This window comes from Salmo salar, chromosome ssa29 (assembly GCF_905237065.1).
Source record: "Salmo salar chromosome ssa29, Ssal_v3.1, whole genome shotgun sequence".
NCBI lineage: Eukaryota > Metazoa > Chordata > Actinopteri > Salmoniformes > Salmonidae > Salmo > Salmo salar.
This window is the reverse complement of record NC_059470.1, coordinates 19,561,769-19,580,858: the sequence shown is the minus strand read 5'-3', so window position 1 is coordinate 19,580,858 and position 19,090 is coordinate 19,561,769.

The following is a 19,090-nucleotide window of genomic DNA, read 5'->3' as shown; positions in this document are numbered from 1 at the left end:
TTATCAGTCTTTCATATACTGACTATGACACAAATAATATCCACACTAATTTCTCAAAAGATATTATCCCTGCACCTGCACATTGAATACTGCATGCTGACAGTTCGCTAGAAGTTAAAGATAATGTCATGACTTACCTTGGTCAGTGCTGATTCTGTTGCTAGAGGAAGATTTGTGGAGGCTACTCCTGCATCACTAACCTATTTAGCCTATATCTTTCTTTCACCCCCTGTCAGGGAACCGATGTGCCTTAGTGAGGGAAGAGATGGTCTTAGCCTGGGGGAGCAGTAGAGATGGCTTGGCAGTCTGTCAATCTATGGAGACAAATGACAACAGAAGAATAGGTTAAGGTGAATCCATGTGTTCAAGTACATCAAGCACGACACACGACAGCTGGGAATGGGATCCTTAGTGAGTCATTGAAGGTCAGGGGATGGTATGTTCAGCTGTGGAACCTCAAGGCTGAAGCGAGGGCCAAGGTGTGAAGTTGTATGAGTCAAAAGGGCTCCAATATACAGTATACTATTATAGGGGTCATATGCACAGGTCTTGAAGGAGGTAAAACCCTTTCCAGCTGTCACCACTACATCATCACCTTGTTAACAGCTTCACACTTCCCCCACACTGTGCATATGATGCCCTGACAGCTATCTTGATCTTTAACAGTGTGACACTTACAAATCCAAGACCTCATGCCCAGTGGCTGAACTAGAGTTTTATACATGGGGAGGCCAGGGGGTGGCCGAGGCTACTTCAGGGGGTCCATAGACCATGACAGAAAATGAGTGTGTAACCCTAACCTGGCATCTAAGGAGCATGAATCAATTCTATAATTGCTGAATAGAGGTAGAAGTGATAATTCACTTAACCCGGAGTTCTTCTATATGGCAGATAGTGTGGTCCAAAAGGGTTACTTCACTAGAATTCTTTAAAATATTATGAATAGTCAGTTTCTCCACCTCGGAACTGCAGCTCAATTTCTTCTCACTCAGTCACTCACTCAGTCACTCAGTCACTCACTCACTCACTCACTCACTCACTCACTCACTCACTCACTCACTCACTCACTCACTCACTCACTCACTCACTCACTCACTCACACAGTACTGTGCTCACATACTGGAGAGACTTGGGCCACTCTGTTTTCATTAATCTATATTCTGGGTCTATAAGTGTTGAACATCCAAAATATTTTCAGAAAATAAAGCTCAAGCACCAAGGAGATAAGATAGCATTTGTGTGTTACATAAATTGCATAGTTTATTTGCAATATATTTTATTTAAAAAAAAAGAAAATGCAATTTCACATACCAGGTATCAAGCAGAAATGGGCTTTAAAAATAATAATTTTGGTGCCCATCAATATTACAAACTTACAGTATCATATTTATGCTCATATCAAGACCAAATTAAATCTGTGTGACATGATACCCTTTGGATTTATCATTTTAGAATGTCAGTGTACTAGTTAATACACAGTGCAGGTTTTAATCATGACCAGAGGGACCGCCAAAGTGCCAAATTATTCTAGGTAGATTTAAAACAGCATAATTCTGCGGTTCTGGTGAGAACTGGAAAAATGTTTGAAAAACTCATCCATGTTGAGGGAGCGTGCCCTCCTTGGCTCAACACTGAGAATCCCGAGGTGACTTAACCTGTCATCAACCATTGCTTCCGGTAGGGCAGACGGAGGGGCAGTTTTCGGGTCGAGAGCCAGACCCGGTACTCACTGCGGTGACGGTCTGCGCTGGTTTTTTGGCACAGCACGGCCCGCTGGAGGTGAACATGGGCGGTGTCCCATGTCTCCTCCGCGCGCCTGAACCAGTCGTCCACCGCAGGAGCCTCTGTCTGACTCTGATGCCAAGGCGCCAGAACCGGCTGGTATCCCAGTATGCACTGGAAGGGGGAGAGGTTAGTGGAGGAGTGGCGGAGCGAGTTCTGAGCCATCTCGGCCCAGGGCACGAACGCTGCCCACTCCCCCGGCCGATCCTGGCAATTCGACCGCAGAAACCTGCCCACATCCTGGTTCACACTCTCCACCTGCCCATTACTCTCTGGATGAAACCCCAAGGTAAGACTGATCGAGACCCCCAGACGTTCCATGAACGTCTTCCAAACCCTTGAAGTGAACTGGGGACCTCGATCAGACACTTTCTCCTCAGGCATCCTGTACTGCCAGAAGACATGCGTAAACAAGGCCTCCGCAGTCTGTAGGGCCGTAGGGAGACCGGGCAGAGGGAGGAGACGGCAGGACTTGGAGAACCGATCCACAACGACCAGGATTGTGGTGTTTCCCTGTGAGGGGGGAGATCGGTAAGAAAATCCACCGACAGGTGCGACCAAGGCCGCTGTGGAACGGGTAAGAGGTGTAGCTTCCCTCTGGGCAGGTGCCTAGGAGCCTTACACTGTGCGCACACCGAGCAGGAGGAAACATAAACCCTCACGTCCTTGGCCAAAGTAGGCCACCAGTACTTCCCAGCCAAACAGCGCACCGTCCGACCAATCCCAGGATGACCAGAGGAGGGTGACGTGTGGGCCCAATAGATCAACCGGTCATGGACAACAGTCGGAACGTACAGACGCCCAGCGGGACACTAGAGGGGAGCAGGCTCTGCACGTAACGCCTGCTCTATGTCCGCGTTCAGCTCCCACACTACCGGCGCCACCAGGCAGGAGGCCGGATGTATGGGAGTGGGATCCATGGGCCTCTCCTCTGTGTCATACAGTCGAGACAGTGCGTCTGCCTTAACGTTCTGGGAATCTGGTCTGTAGAAAGGGAAAAAACTAAACGGGTGAAAAACATGGCCCACCTTGCCTGGCGAGGGTTCAGTCTCCTCGCTGCCTGGATGTACTCCTAATTGTGGTGGTCAGTCCAGATGAGAGAAGGGTGTTTAGCCCCCTCAAGCCAATGTCTCCATGCCTTCAGAGCCTTGACGACAGCCAACAGCTCCCGGTCCCCCACATCATAGCTTCACTCCGCCGGGCTGAGCTTCTTCGAGAAGAAGGCACAGCGGTGGAGCTTCGGTGGCGTACCCGAGCGCTGAGAGAGCACGGCTCCTATCCCAGCCTCGGACACGTCCACCTCCACTATGAACGCCAAAGGCCTATAGGAAAAATTAAGCTTTTTTTGGAGTGTTTTTGGATAAACAGCAAAAATAAGGTCTGTACTAAACACAGGCTTAGGAAATGTTATACTTTTTTGTTCTATGATCTTCATCAGATAATGTAACTTTTTGTGAATTTTTAAGCATTTATGTAATCAAAACAAGTACATAAATCCCATAAAGGCTTCATAATTCATAAAGGGAATGTTAACTGACTGATATTATCTCATAGATCAAAAAGTATAGGATCTCCTAAGCCTGTCTAAATCTCAGACCTTATTTTCAGGGTTTATCCCAAAACACCAATATCTCCCCATTCATTTTTTATTTGACCTTTATTTAACTAGGCAAGTCAGTTAAGAACAAATTCTTATTTACAATGATGGCCTACCGGGGAACAGTAGGTTAACTGCCTTGTTCAGGTGCAGAACGACAGATTTTAACTTTGTCAGCTCGGGGATTCAGTCCACCAACTTTTCGGTTACTGGCCCAATGCTCTAACTACTAGGCTACCTGCCACCCCATTTCACCCATAGGAATGACTGAACGAACCAGAGGTAACTCATTTCCATTTTTTAGGACTACAAACTGGCGAGCTCTATAGATAACAATTAGTGTTCTCCCTAAATATCTGCTACCTGAGGTATATACTGTAGAGGTTAAATTAAAAGTAATTTGTCATATACATGTGTAGAACACCAGCCTGTTAAGCCAGAAGAAGAAGCTAGAGGGCGACACATCCCAGCTTCAGAATGAAGTGGAGGAGGCTGTGCAGGAGTGCAGAAATGCAGAGGAAAAGGCCAAGAAGGCCATTACTGATGCTGCCATGATGGCAGAAGAGCTGAAGAAGGAGCAGGACACCAGTGCTCACCTAGACCATGTAAAACCTTGACGAAAGTTACCTGTACAGAGAAGTTTCAAGATGATCCCATGTAAGTTGCATGTTTTCCTAAAAAGGTTATGATGTCACCCCCCTAATCATTACAAGATTGTAGAACATGAAAGCAAAACTCACTTAAATTTGGTCTGTATTGCTTCCCTAACATCTCATCTTCATAATGAACACTGGGAGACAGCTGTCTGTGAGCTCTTTCTGTGAGCTCTTTCTAAAAGCCATGAAATACGATTGACTGGAAAGCCTTTTTTTAGACTTGGCATCCTACTCTGTAATGGTCAGAATTCATTCAATTTCGTACTTACACATTTCAAATACATCCTTAACTCCAACATATATGCCTTAAGGATAATTATGAGCATCGTTTCATTCAGAAATGACTAACTATTTGTTGATGCTGACCTCCCATCAGACTTGCCCATATTTGCTTAATTATAATGCATAACAATGCATGGTTATTCATTTGCTGCCATCAACTGTGTTCTAAAACTATACAGGACAAGATCCAGTGAAATTGTGATTAACTGCTAATAGTCAGAATGGCGTCATGGATTTATGATCCATGAAAAAGTGGGGAAAATTTGGTATTTAAAATATAGACAAATGATATCAATAATACCTCAGGTGAGGACCAACATAGTTGATAATGTTTTTTGAGAGAATTCCCCTTTAATTGTGGCTAAACCTAGAATTGTTTTAGATTACTTCTTGAATGTATGCCGCGAACAGCTTTAACAGTTGTAACTCATTTCTGTAATACATACTGTAGTTGAAGAGCAAAATTTATTTATTGTTCATTGAATTCTTTAATTAGACAGTATTGCTCTTGGTGTTGGCTATTACACAATAAAGAGAATCAGATACATGTTTAGTATCTGTATGGGACAGCATGATGTTCATAGTGTACCATAATACATACCTGTTGAAGTTTCCACTCATATATTTTAAGGACCCAGTAAATGGCAGTATAAAATGTTTTCCTTTACACAGTAGTATTACAATTTTCTCATAATCCATCCGTCTTCTCTGTCACAGAAAGGAAAGGATGAGGAGTGAGGCCAAGAGTTGTGATGCTGGCTCCCAGGTCAGTTCTTTTAATCAAAATAATGATATTGGTTATAATTAGCAAATTCCCTCATGTCATGTATGATGACAGCTTCTTCCTCAATCGCTTTGTTAGTTTTTGATGTCCAACAGCCATACTATTATTCACATTGTATATATTCTTTAAGAATACTGTGTCATGACGTGGCCCTCTTTGGATATAGCAAGCACCAACTCTCTCTCACCACCTCTCTCTTCCCCTTACACCCAGGCTCTGTTATCTCAGGTCGTAAATTCCGGGGGAGACTCTCTTCCCTCCGGCCATGCGGTATAGAGAGAGGGTTCACAGTAGAACAAAGGAACTTCTTCTACCTCACAGAACTTGAGAACTGAACAATATCCATGTTTTGGAGAATGTGTATACGGTCGGTGGAGAATCCAGCTACGACCGGTCCATTTTGTCTAATGTTTGTGACCTCATGAGAGACAATACAGCTACATTACCATAACTCTGTTTATACAAGAGTCTTCGTTATGAGATTTGCATCTAATTATTGTTTAAAATGAATGAGTAAAACAATTTGTGAAATTATGTAATGGGATTTTAAACTGTTTAATGACAGAGAATCCAATTCCCTTTAAAGTTAACTAAGTCATTGGCCCGCCCCATGAGCACAGACATTGATCTGGCGTCATGGGACAGCCTTATCTGCTGTTCCGAATAAAACCCCCACCTAGAGAAATTCCCTTGGAACCAAGCATACCTCGATTACCGAGAGGGCTAAGGTTTGAGTAGAGACCATGCATTCCTCGGTTGTTGAATTCCTAACCAAACCACGTGGCACATTGGCTACACTGGTCGAAATGGTTAAACTCTGAGACTATCGATACTGACAGAATAAGAGCAAATCTTCGATACTAATTACTAGTCTGCAGCTAGAATTTATGTCGAATGAATGCGAAGACCGACAACCGCCGAAACATCTATTCTATGAAAACATTTCTGAATGGGACTCTGAAGTATCCATTCTAACCACGAAAGACTCCAGGGACGCAAAGAGAAGTTCAGATGAACTTTCCAACATAAAGACGGACGATTCCAACAGAGATCACGACGACACACTGGGCGTAAATATATATATTGATTGCAAATATTCCTGAATGAGTGAGCGTTCATGTGCAAAGGATTAGTATTTCTATCAATATAATTATCAACAGTGTCTTTTGTCTTTCGTGCCCTTCTCAGTCCCTTTGTCTACCAAGCCACCATACCGGTTTTGCCCACTAGGGCACATCCCCTATCATTTCCTTGTAACCATACCTACTGTTTGTTTGTTTGTTTGTTATGCATGTCAATGATTATTTAGTTAGTGAGTAAATCAATTATTAAGACAATTGATGGATGGATGATTCACAGTGAAGGCTGGGTTCGTGCAGATAACCAACAATTTACGATGTTTGGAATGAGACTAATGTGAGGTAAAGAATAATTCATTAATTAGAAGACTAATTGATCAGATATTAAAATATCTGAAAAGTTATATTAGGAAAATTATAACTTTGTAATCTGAAGATTTTCCTTGGTGCCCCGACTTCCTAGTTAATTACATTTACATGATTAGTTTAATCACGTAATAATAATTACAGAGAATTGATTGGATAAAATAACAGTCTTCACTTTAATGATGCCAAAGACATGACAACTGTATAGGACAGGGTCAAATATGAATTAGATTATTGTTCACAAACATTATTTCAAAGGAATATCTTGATTTCAAAGGTCACTAATTGTGCAATGGCAAGCAAAACTGTTTTTGTAAATTATTTATCATAACACTTGATTGTAAGAACTGGGGCTCTATTCAGAGCGTTCAGCATTACTGCATGGTTGAAATTTAATTTAAAGGCAATGTTCCAGTGTTAGCGGAGACTGCATTCACGGCTAATGCTGCATATGTCGATTCAATTGGAAATGACCTTTACATTTCTACTGTTCAATCTGTAACGCTTCAGCGACACAGATTGAATAGAGCCCCTAGACCTGACTGCTCCTTTAACATTTACATTTAATGAAGGCCAGTATTTAATAACAATGTTTCCAGAATACACAGATGTACATTTTCTCAACCTTTATCTATCTGCTTTGTCACGGAAAGGATATGATGAAGAGTGAAGCCCTCAGATGGACCTTTCTGAAAATCTCCTGACTGTAGTGCTTTAGTTTTTCTCTGTTCTCCATGTAACATGAGAAGAATAAAGTCAAATTGTTTTGGTTGTAACATGTTACCTGTATGCCAAAGGTTTTCCATGTCTGGTATAGACATCAGGGACATTTAACGTTCCATAATCTAAATAGGTCATTTATCTCAAATGTACGAATAATCACCTGGCCCAGTGATATGCTGGACAGAAATTGACTTGTCCACTAGTACCCACATCATATCAAATTGTTAATCTGTTGTCATACATACTGAAAGGGATCTTTCATAATTTCAGTGCTGTGAGTATTAGCTTGCCCTAGGCCTAAGGACATAATTGGGAATTAATGCCATCATGGTCAGGATTTATTCAAAATTAGTATTTCTTTTTTTTTTTACATTACTAGAAAGAAAGATGTCAATTTTAATTACAGTTTCACAGTATGTGATTCTGAACAGTGGACAAAACAACCCACATAACAATCAAAATATTATGTTTCCTGGGCGTCTTGAGGTCGCCATGAAAAATACATCTTCAGCTGGTTGTAATTTATTTGATCTGTCTTTACCTTAACTGGAAATATACAATACTTGGCCATTATGATGTTCCATGGCAATGATGTAAAAACAACAACAATTGTTTTACATACATAGAGGTCTGTATTTGGTTCAATCCAAAGTTAAGGAGACATGGAGACAACTATCAGATAAGATACTTTGAAATGAGCTGCTGTGCAGAGGGAAGAAAGCAAAAGGAATAAGCAAGAGATGAGAAGTAAAATGTAACATCAAATTGAGGAGAAAACATAAGTCTACAAGGAATCCAGAGACAGATCAAATATAATCACTTTATGTTTTGCAGAAAGAACTTCAGTTGCTGCAAAACTATAGTAAACATATAACAGATGTACATTAACAGCCATTGTCACAACGTCCACAGAAGGTGGCGCCACTCCTCGGTCGGGCGGCGCTCGGTGGTCGTCGTCGCCGGCCTACTAGCTGCCACCGATCCATGTTTCATGTGTCTGTTGGTTATGTCTGTTTAGTACGCACCTGTTCCTTGTTTGTAATTAGTGGGAGAGTATTTAGTTTGTCTGTTTCTTGTTTGGGATTTGTGCGGGATTGTTCTGTGTTACGTTAAGGGCTGGATGATTTTTTCCCCTATGTGTTTTAGTTACACGCCATTTTTAATAGGGTTGCCGGGCTGCGCCCCGTGTATTTTTGAGTTTGGAGCTGTTCTCCCTCTTGGTTGTGGTTTGCACCCTGCCTAGTTATTGTATTCACTCTGGACATTATTAAATATATATTCTACGGACATTTCGTCTCCTGCGCCAGGCTCCCCCGTTTCCTGCTCATTGAGATACGTGACAGCCATACTGATGTCGGTAAAAAACTGTTAGTGGCTCTCTTGGTTGTAAGAGGTAAAGACCTGAAACCTGCACCCTTAAGGAGTACTATTACATATTGATTATTCAGTAGATGTGTACTTGATCCACAGCAATATGTTCCCCTCTTGCAAGTTCTTTCCCCCCTATAATCTTTTCACTGACCTGCACACCTCTCTATGTTATTCTGACTTGCCAATGTGAGTGAGCCAAATAGACAACTATACTAAATGTGATGACAAGCTTAATAAAATGTCTATTAAAAAGGACTGCAAAACGGATTGATTCACATTCAACTTTCTTAGCTTCTGCAAATAGTGTAATACCCTTGTTTGAACCAGGTATTGAGTTTTTTTGTTATAATTAATTGGTTATATATTTAAAAGATGATTGAATTGCTCCTAAACTCTAATGTTAATGCATTATGCTTTTTGAAGCAATATTTATTTAATGTATAAGTGAATAGTTTGTTTTACTTTGAAGTTTAAGTTTTGACCAAAGAGGTTGCTTGTTAAGTTGTGGCCAATTGGAGTTGACCTGGTTAACTGGAGGCCTGGGGGAAAAAAAGAGGGAAAAAGACGTTGATGAAAGGATAGACGTTTTACCTTAGGACGGTTGGTGAAGAAAAGTTATAAAAGACGACAGAACTAGAACAAAACCCATACCTACTAAGACATGAAGGGAAATACATATTTTATTTTATAAAAGAGTTATAATTTTGTTAATACTTAGTAAAGACTGAAGCTATCGTCTCGTCGTGGAGGTATTTGCCAGCCTTGAGGTTAGCCTAGCATCGTGTGACACCGGGAGATAATTGCTCGGGAAGCTTAACGAGTTCGTGTTCCCATGGGATATCGGTTACGGCTAAAGAGTACTGTCTGCATGGGTAGCTGTGCTTGCCTTGGACTTTGTGAGGAAACCTGCATGGAACTGCCATACTTCGCTGAGGGAATATCGACCAAGTAGTGAGTAACCACAACGTGAGGTGCTTCTGGATATTTTTGGGTGTCATTTTGTTTTTGAGCTCCAACGCGCACCAACGGTTTATTTAAGCAAACTTCAAATAAATTGGACACGGGTTGTGCACGATTCATTGGGGATTCTTTTTTTAATTACTTTTGATGTGTCTGAAAATGTATTTGTGTTTGAAAATGTTTTAATACACATATGGAACGTTATGTATATTGCCTTGGTGGAGTCAGTGATTGTTTCAATTTAATTTAATGCATGGGATGGTTTATCCTGATTCAATAACAGAAACCTATAATCATTTAATCTGAAGTTAATACCCTATTGTCATAACCCTAGATAGTTTACAATAGGAATTCTTATTGGAGATGTCCTTCTCACCTAACATCCCATGCTGCTGAGATACTGTCACGTCCTGGCCAGTATATAAGGTTAATTGTTTTTGTAGTTTGGTCAGGGCGTGGCAGGGGGTATTTGTTTTATGTGGTTCGGGGTGGTGTGTTTGTTAAAAGGGTGTTTGGTTTAGTATTTCCGGGTTTTGGTTTATGTCTAGGTAGTTCTATGTGGAGTCTAGTGAGTGTATGTCTATGTTTGGTTAATTGGGGTTGGGACTCTCAGTTGAAGGCAGGTGTTGTCTATCTGCCTTTGATTGAGAGTCCCATATATTAGGGTGTGTTTGTGTTTGTGATTTGTGGGTGATTGTTCTGTGTTGAGCCTATGCTTTGCCAGACTGTTTGTTAGTTGTTCGTTTTTTTACGTTTTGTTATTTTGTATGTTCATTTTTGTAGTTAATAAAAATCAAGATGAGCATACACGTACCTGCTGCGTATTGGTCCTCCTTCACCGACAACAACCGTGACAGAATCACCCACCACCAAAGGACCAAGCAGCAGAGGAAGGAGCAGACGGAGTTCGAGTTGGACTGGCGGGAGAAGTGGACTTGGGAGGAAGTTCTGGACGGGGCCGGACCCTGGCATCAGGCTGGGGATTATCGCCGCCCGCAGTGGGAAATTGAGGCAGCCAAGGCAGAGAGGCGGTGGTACGAGGCCAGAGTGGACGCGCTGATGGAGAAGCACGAGAGGCCCCCCCAAGAAAATTTTGTGGGGGGGCACACGGGTAGTTTGGCTAGGCGTAAGAAGAGCCGGAAGCCAGCTACCCGTGGTTATATGGAGGAGCGTATGGGGTGGAGAGCGCTATGTTTCGCTGAGAAGCGCACTATCTCACCCATACGCATGCACAGTCCGGTGCGAGTTATTCCAGCCCCTCGCAGGTGCCGTGCTAGAGCGGGCATCCAGCCTGGTAGGAGGATGCCTGCGCAGCGCATCTGGTCGCCGGTACGCCTCCGAGGACCAGGCTACCCAACTCCCGCTCTACGCACGGCTACCATCAGGCCCCTGCACAGCCCAGTCTGCCCTGTACGAGCACCCTGCTCGTACAGGGCTACTAGTTCCATCCAGCCAAGGCGGGTTGTGCAGGAGGTAAGATCTAGACCGGCTGTGCGCCTCCATAGCCCTGGGTTTCCAGCTCCTGTCTCTCGTGCGGACCCGGAAGTGCGTCCACCCAGTCCGACTCGTCCTGTTCCCGCTCCCCGCACTAAACTGCAAGTGCGTAAACCCAGCCTCGCCAGTCAACAGTCATCATCAGAGCTGCCCGCCAGTCAACAGTCATCATCAGAGCTGCCCGCCAGTCAACAGTCATCATCAGAGCTGCCCGCCAGTCAACAGTCGTCGGAGCTGCCCGCCAGTCAACAGTCGTCGGAGCTGCCCGCCAGTCAACAGTCGTCGGAGCTGCCCGCCAGTCAACAGTCGTCGGAGCTGCCCGTCAGTCAACAGTCGTCGGAGCTGCCCGTCAGTCAACAGTCGTCGGAGCTGCCCGTCAGTCAACAGTCGTCGGTGCTGCCCGTCAGTCAACAGTCGTCGGAGCTGCCCGTCAGTCAACAGTCGTCGGAGCTGCCCGTCAGTCAACAGTCGTCGGAGCTGCCCGTCAGTCAACAGTCGTCGGAGCTGCCCGTCAGTCAACAGTCGTCGGAGCTGCCCGTCAGTCAACAGTCGCCGGAGTGGTCAGACTGCGCCGAACTGCCGGAGTGGCCAGACTGCGCCGAACTGCCGGAGTGGCCAGACTGCGCCGAACTGCCGGAGTGGCCAGACTGCCCCGAACTGCCGGAGTGGCCAGACTGCCCCGAAATGCCGGAGTGGCCAGACTGCCCCGAACTGCCGGAGTGGCCAGACTGCCCCGAACTGCCGGAGTGGCCAGACTGCCCCGAACTGCCGGAGTGGCCAGACTGCCCCGAAATGCCGGAGTGGCCAGACTGCCCCGAACTGCCGGAGTGGCCAGACTGCCCCGAACTGCCGGAGTGGCCAGACTGCCCCGAACTGCCGGAGTGGCCAGACTGCCCCGAACTGCCGGAGTGGCCAGACTGCCCCGAACTGCCGGAGTGGCCAGACTGCCCCGAACTGCCGGAGTGGCCAGACTGCCCCGAGTTGCCGGACTGCCCAGACTGCCCCGAGTTGCCGGACTGCCCAGACTGCCCCGAGTTGCCGGACTGCCCAGACTGCCCCGAGTTGCCGGACTGCCCAGACTGCCCCGAGTTGCCGGACTGCCCAGACTGTCCCGAGTTGCCGGACTGCCCAGACTGTCCCGAGTTGCCGGACTGCCCAGACTGTCCCCAGTTGCCGGACTGCCCAGACTGTCCCGAGTTGCCGGACTGCCCAGACTGTCCCGAGTTGCCAGACTGCCCAGACTGTCCCGAGTTGCCAGACTGCCCAGACTGTCCCGAGCTGCCAGACTGCCCAGACAGCCTGGAACGGCCTGAGCCGGAGCCACCTCCAAAAAATAGGTGGGTTGGGGAGGGGGGGTGTAGCACAGTGCCGTCGTTGACGGCAGCCACCCTCCCTTTAGTAAAAGGGGACTTTTTGTTGGTGTTGCTTGGGGTTATTTTTTGTTAAGGTGCTTCTGGGGTAGCACCTTTAAGGGGGGGGGGGTACTGTCACGTCCTGGCCAGTATATAAGGTTAATTGTTTTTGTAGTTTGGTCAGGGCGTGGCAGGGGGTATTTGTTTTATGTGGTTTGGGGTGGTGTGTTTGTTAAAAGGGTGTTTGGTTTAGTATTTCCGGGTTTTGGTTTATGTCTAGGTAGTTCTATGTGGAGTCTAGTGAGTGTATGTCTATGTTTGGTTAATTGGGGTTGGGACTCTCAGTTGAAGGCAGGTGTTATCTATCTGCCTTTGATTGAGAGTCCCATATATTAGGGTGTGTTTGTGTTTGTGATTTGTGGGTGATTGTTCTGTGTTGAGCCTATGCTTTGCCAGACTGTTTGTTAGTTGTTCGTTTTTTTACGTTTTGTTATTTTGTATGTTCATTTTTGTAGTTAATAAAAATCAAGATGAGCATACACGTACCTGCTGCGTATTGGTCCTCCTTCACCGACGACAACCGTGACAGATACTCTGCATACGTTAATATTGTGAGTCATATTCGAGCCTGGTGAGAGGGTTACAACAGTATGGAATGACATTATTTACTACACTCGCCCACTGTTGGCTCCCAAGTTTTTTAGTGTACCGAGGTACTTGTTTGTACTCCTCCACCTGTTTTATGCTCCGGTCTCTGGAGCTGATGGTTCCTTCCTTTTATGTAGGTGGTCTCAGGGCGGGTACTTCTGTAGTTTAGATTAGTTAATTAGTCATATGCACAGGGTCGCAAATGTAATTGCAGGCTAAAGTGAAATTCCTAAGCTATGAGCTCCAACAATGCAGGTCAAAAATAGAAGTGAATTAAAATAATAACATATACATATTTACAATTGTAAACAGGCCATGGGTACAGCCTGTGGCTCGGGTGGCTGAGGACCTTGATCTTCCTGGCCTTCCTGTGAATGAGTAGGTGTGTCCAAACCTTTGACTGGTACTGTATAAAGCATTCTGTTGGCGGCAAGAATTTTGTATAATTTAAATTTGTATCTTTAATATATGGCAGACAAGTTCCCTACCTTCTCCCTTTCCGCTTGCCTCCTTCAGTTTTGTGGTAATGCTTCAATCAGTTTGGATTGAGCAGACATTCCCATATATTTTTGATAGCTGTATATGTGACATAACCCCACCGTTTCTATTCATAATATCACTAATAAATATAATTAAAAAAAATAATTATCCATAAAGAATGTTTTTTTTTATTAATCAGTATATTTTAGTTTAATTTGTCTGGCTTAGCATTCCAAATAAAATATATTTACGATATAAATACGAGTCCTATATCAACACAACCTGAAATTCAGCTCAGCAAGGAAGAAGCCACTGCTCCATAACCGTCATAAAAAAGCCAGACTACGGTTTGCAACTGCACATGGGGACAAAGATCGTACCCTTTGGAGAAATGTCCTCTGGTCTGATGAAACAAAATTAGAACTGGTCATAATGACCATCGTTATGTTTGGAGGAAAAAGGGGGAGGCTTGCAAGCCGAAGAACACAATCCCAAATCAAAGTTTATTTGTCACGTGCGTTGAATACAACAGGTGCAGACCTTACAGTGAAATGCTTACTTACAGGCTCTAACCAATAGTGCAAAAAAGGTGTGTGTAGGTAAGTAAAGAAATAAAACAGTAAAAAGACATTTGAAAATAACAGTAGCAAGGTTATATACAGACACCGGTTAATCAGGCTTATTGAGGTAGTATGTACATGTAGGTATGGTTAAAGTGACTATGCATATATGATGAACAGAGAGTAGCAGCAGCGTAAAAGAGGGGTTAGCGGGGGGGGGGGGCACACAATGCAAATAGTCCAGGTAACCATTTGGTTACCTGTTCAGGAGTCTTGTGGCTTGGGGGTAAAAACTGTTGAAGCCTTTTTGTCCTAGACATGGCACTTCGGTACCGCTTGCCATGCGGTAGTAGAGAGAACAGTCCATGACTGGGATGGCTGGGGTCTTTGCCAATTTTTAAAGCCTTCCTCTGACACCGCCTGGTGTAGAGGTCCTGGATGGCAGGCAGCTTTGCCCCAGTGATGTACTGGGCCGTTCGCACTACCCTCTGAAGTGCCTTGCGGTCGGAGGTCGAGCAATTGCCGTACCAGGCAGTGATGCAACCGGTCAGGATGCTCTCGATGTTGCAGCTGTAGAACCTTTTCAGGACCCATGCCAAATCTTTTTAGTTCCCTGAGGGGGAATAGGCTTTGTCGTGCCCTCTTCACGACTGTCTTGGTGTGTTTGGACCATTCTAGTTTGTTGTTGATGTGGGTAACACATGTGACAAATACAATTTGACTGTACATGCTTTTAAAACCTGGTTGGCTAAAGTCATTAGGTTTGCTACATATAGAAAGGATTTGCCATGATATCTCTGGCAGATCTAATACATTTGTTAAGATATGGCAGCCCTTTATAGTGTATCTTTCACGTGATGATGGGCAACACAATATACAACCTGCAACCCACCCTGATCCACAGTAATTATTTTTAATGCTGAGCATAATCCTTATACTGTACAGTATGTCAAACATCAAGGAAGCAAGGTGCCAATTCCTTAAGAGCAATGTTGTGGTTTTTTTCTTCTGTTTTTGTTTTTCTGTCTCCTGTTGAGGGGTGGAGGGTATTCTTGATGTATTGTTTGCTGTCATTATCTGTCTGTTGGTAAAACAGAAAATTCATAAATACTTAAAAAAATGATGTGTGTATTGGGGACTACTTCAGCAGGAGGTAGCTATCACTCACAGCCACGTTGTAATCATTCGAGTCCTTGAGCATTTGGTTGTTTACATGCAATTTATCGATCACTAGACGGACATTCTGCTTCTCTGCTCGGAGTCTTTTGAAAGTGGGGTACAGGGAACGTTGTCTCCACTATTTCATGGGGAAATTGTTCATTAATAGAGAATGTGGTGTTCTTCAGTTCCCTACCCAGTTGTACCTTGATCTGTTTCACTTATGCTTGTCTCCACCCCCTCCAGGTGTCACCCATCTTCCCCATTATCCCCTGGGTATTTATACTTGTGTTTTCGGTCTGTCTGTACCAGTTCGTCTTGTTTTGTCAAGTCAACCAGCGTGTTACTCTGTGCTCCTGCTTTTTCCTTTTCTCAGTTTTTTAGCTGGTCCTACTGGTTTTGACCCTTGCCTGCCTTGAGTCTGAACCCACCTGTCTTGACTCTGAACCTGACTGCAAGACCATACTGGCTGCCCTGACCTTGTGCCTGCCTGACACTCTGTACCTTCTGGACTCTGACCTTGTTATGATCTTTTGCCTGTCCACGACCATTCTCTTGCCTGACCCTTGGATTATAATAAATATCAGAGACTCGAACCATCTGCCACCCGTGTCTGCATCTGGGTCTCGCCCTGTGCCCTTATAATGGTTAATGATGTTGTCTGGGCTAGTGGCTTTGTTTACTGATATGCGTTTGAAAACCCTATCAACATCACATAAAGAAAATCAACAGGACAGTTTAATGAGGTACTGTAGAGACATACACTTTAAAGTGTCATCAAAAATCTTACAGGCCTCCCAGTGTGGCACAGCAGTCTAAGGCAGTGCTAGAGGCGTTACTACAGACTTTGGTTCATTCTCGGGCTGTGCCGTGGCCAGGAGTCCCATAGGACGGCAGACAATTGGTCCAGCATCGTCAAGGTTAGGGGAGGGTTTGGCCGGGGGGGGGGCTTTACTTGGCTCATCACGTCCTAGCGACTCCTTGTGGCAGGCCGGGTGCCTGGAAACAGGAGACAAAGGGCTGTGAAACAGAGACACATGAAAAGTGGGATGTACAGTGGGGGAAAAAAGTATTTAGTTAGCCACCAATTGTGCAAGTTCTCCCACTTAAAAAGATGAGAGAGGCCTGTAATTTTCATCATAGGTACACGTCAGCTATGACAGACAAAATGAGAAAACAAAATCCAGAAAATCACATTGTAGGATTTTTAATGAATTTATTTGCAAATTATGGTGGAAAATAAGTATTTGGTCACCTACAAACAAGCAAGATTTCTGGCTCTCACAGACTTCTTTAAGAGTCTCCTCTGTCCTCCACTCGTTACCTGTATTAATGGCACCTGTTTGAACTTGTTATCAGTATAAAAGACACCTGTCCACAACCTCAAACAGTCACACTCCAAACTCCACTATGGCCAAGACCAAAGAGCTGTCAAAGGACACCAGAAACAAAATTGTAGACCTGCACCAGGCTGGGAAGACTGCATCTGCAATAGGTAAGCAGCTTGGTTTGAAGAAATCAACTGTGGGAGCAATTATTAGGAAATGGAAGACATACAAGACCACTGATAATCTCCCTCGATCTGGGGCTCCACGCAAGATCTCACCCCGTGGGGTCAAAATTATCACAAGAACGGTGAGCAAAAATCCCAGAACCACACGGGGGGACCTAGTGAATGACCTGGGACCAAAGTAACAAAGCCTACCATCAGTAACACACTACGCTGCCAGGGACTCAAATCCTGCAGTGCCAGACGTGTCCCCCTGCTTAAGCTAGTACATGTCCAGGCCCGTCTGAAGTTTGCTAGAGAGCATTTGGATGATCCAGAAGAGGATTGGGAGAATGTCATATGGTCAGATGAAACCAAAATAGAACTTTTTGGTAAAAACTCAACTCGTCGTGTTTGGAGGACAAAGAATGCTGAGTTGCATCCAAAGAACACCATACCTACTGTGAAGCATGGGGGTGGAAACATCATGCTTTGTGGCTGTTCTTCTGCAAAGGGACCAGGACGACTGATCCATGTAAAGGAAAGAATAAATGGGGCCATGTATCGTGAGATTTTGAGTGAAAACCTCCTTCCATCAGCAAGGGCATTGAAGATGAAACATGGCTGGGTCTTTCAGCATGACAATGATCCCAAACACACCGCCCGGGCAACAAAGGAGTGGCTTCGTAAGAAGCATTTCAAGGTCCTGGAGTGGCCTAGCCAGTCTCCAGATCTCAACCCCATAGAAAATCTTTGGAGGGAGTTGAAAGTCAGTGTTGCCCAGCGACAGCCCCAAAACATCACTGCTCTAGAGGAGATCTGCATGGCGGAATGGGCCAAAATACCAGCAACAGTGTGTGAAAACCTTGTGAAGACTTACAGAAAACATTTGACCTGTGTCATTGCCAACAAAGGGTATATAACAAAGTATTGAGATAGACTTTTGTTATTGACCAAATACTTATTTTCCACCATAATTTGCAAATAAATTCATAAAAAATCCTACAACGTGATTTTCTGGATTTTTTTTCTCATTTTGTCTGTCATCGTTGAAGTGTACCTATGATGAAAATTACAGGCCTCTCTCGTCTTTTTAAGTGGGAGAACTTGCACAATTGGTAGCTGACTAAATACTTTTTCCCCCCACTGTATACGGAGGTTGCAGGGCAACAGAAGATGAACAGCAGAGGGGCTAAGAATCTAACGAGGGGAAAGACAGGCCTGACAGGTTCCTGAATCTCCAGTGTAGTGCTCCGGAGGAGGTAAGCGGGGTTCTCGGGAAGCCGGGGTGGGCTGAGGAGACGTGCTGCTGACAGCGGGGTTACTGAGAGGCTTGGAGGTTACTGTTGTGGCTGGCTGCCTAATAGACAATCTGTGGAATTGCTCCAGCAATGTATTGAAAGTGCGGTCATGGAGTTCCGCCAAGGTCTGGAATCCTTCCATAAGATTTTGAAGTAACTTCTTGTCTTCCAATGATGGCTCCTTGGGAGGAGACGCTGTTGCGGAGCTGGTCCGAGTCAGCGGGCTCAGTCATGGCCAGTTCGTACTAACACGACTCAGGACAAGACCCAGATGCAGACACAGGAAGTAGACAGTTTGAATTTCAGATGTTTATTGCAAAAGAGGTCGGCAGGTCCGGGGCAGGCAGAGGTCAGTAATCCAAGGCAGCGTCAATCAGGGACAGAACAGCAGGCAGGCTCAGGGACAGGATAGGCAGCATGGTCAGAACCGGGAAGACTAGAAAACAGAAACTAGAGATACTGGAAAATGGGCGAAAAATGCTGGTAAGACAAGACAAGACGAACTGGCAACAGACCAACAAAAAAACGCTGGTATAAATACACAGGGGATAATAGGAAAAAATGGGAGACACCTGGTGGGGGGTGGAGACAAGCACAAGACAGGTGAAACAGATCAGGGTGTGACAGCACTTTCCAACAGTCAGGAACACTAAAGTGAGAGCAAACATATACCATTTTTTTTACATTATTGTAAAGGTTAGATGTTTTACCCCCCAGAAAAGTAACAGTGTGATATAATTCTGCATAACTGTCTAATATTCAATATCAGTGGGACAGAGTAAACAATAGCCTTCATTTCTCAGAACAAGAATAAACTGACAAGTTTCAGAAGAAAGGTCTTTGTTTCTGGCCATTTTGAGCCTGTAATCGAACCCAAAAATGCTGATGCTCCAGATACTCAACTAGTCTAAGGAAGGCCAGTTTTATTGTTCTTTAATCAGCACAAAAGTTTTCAGCTGTCATACCATAATTGCATGAGGATTTTCTAATGATCAATTAGCCTTTTCC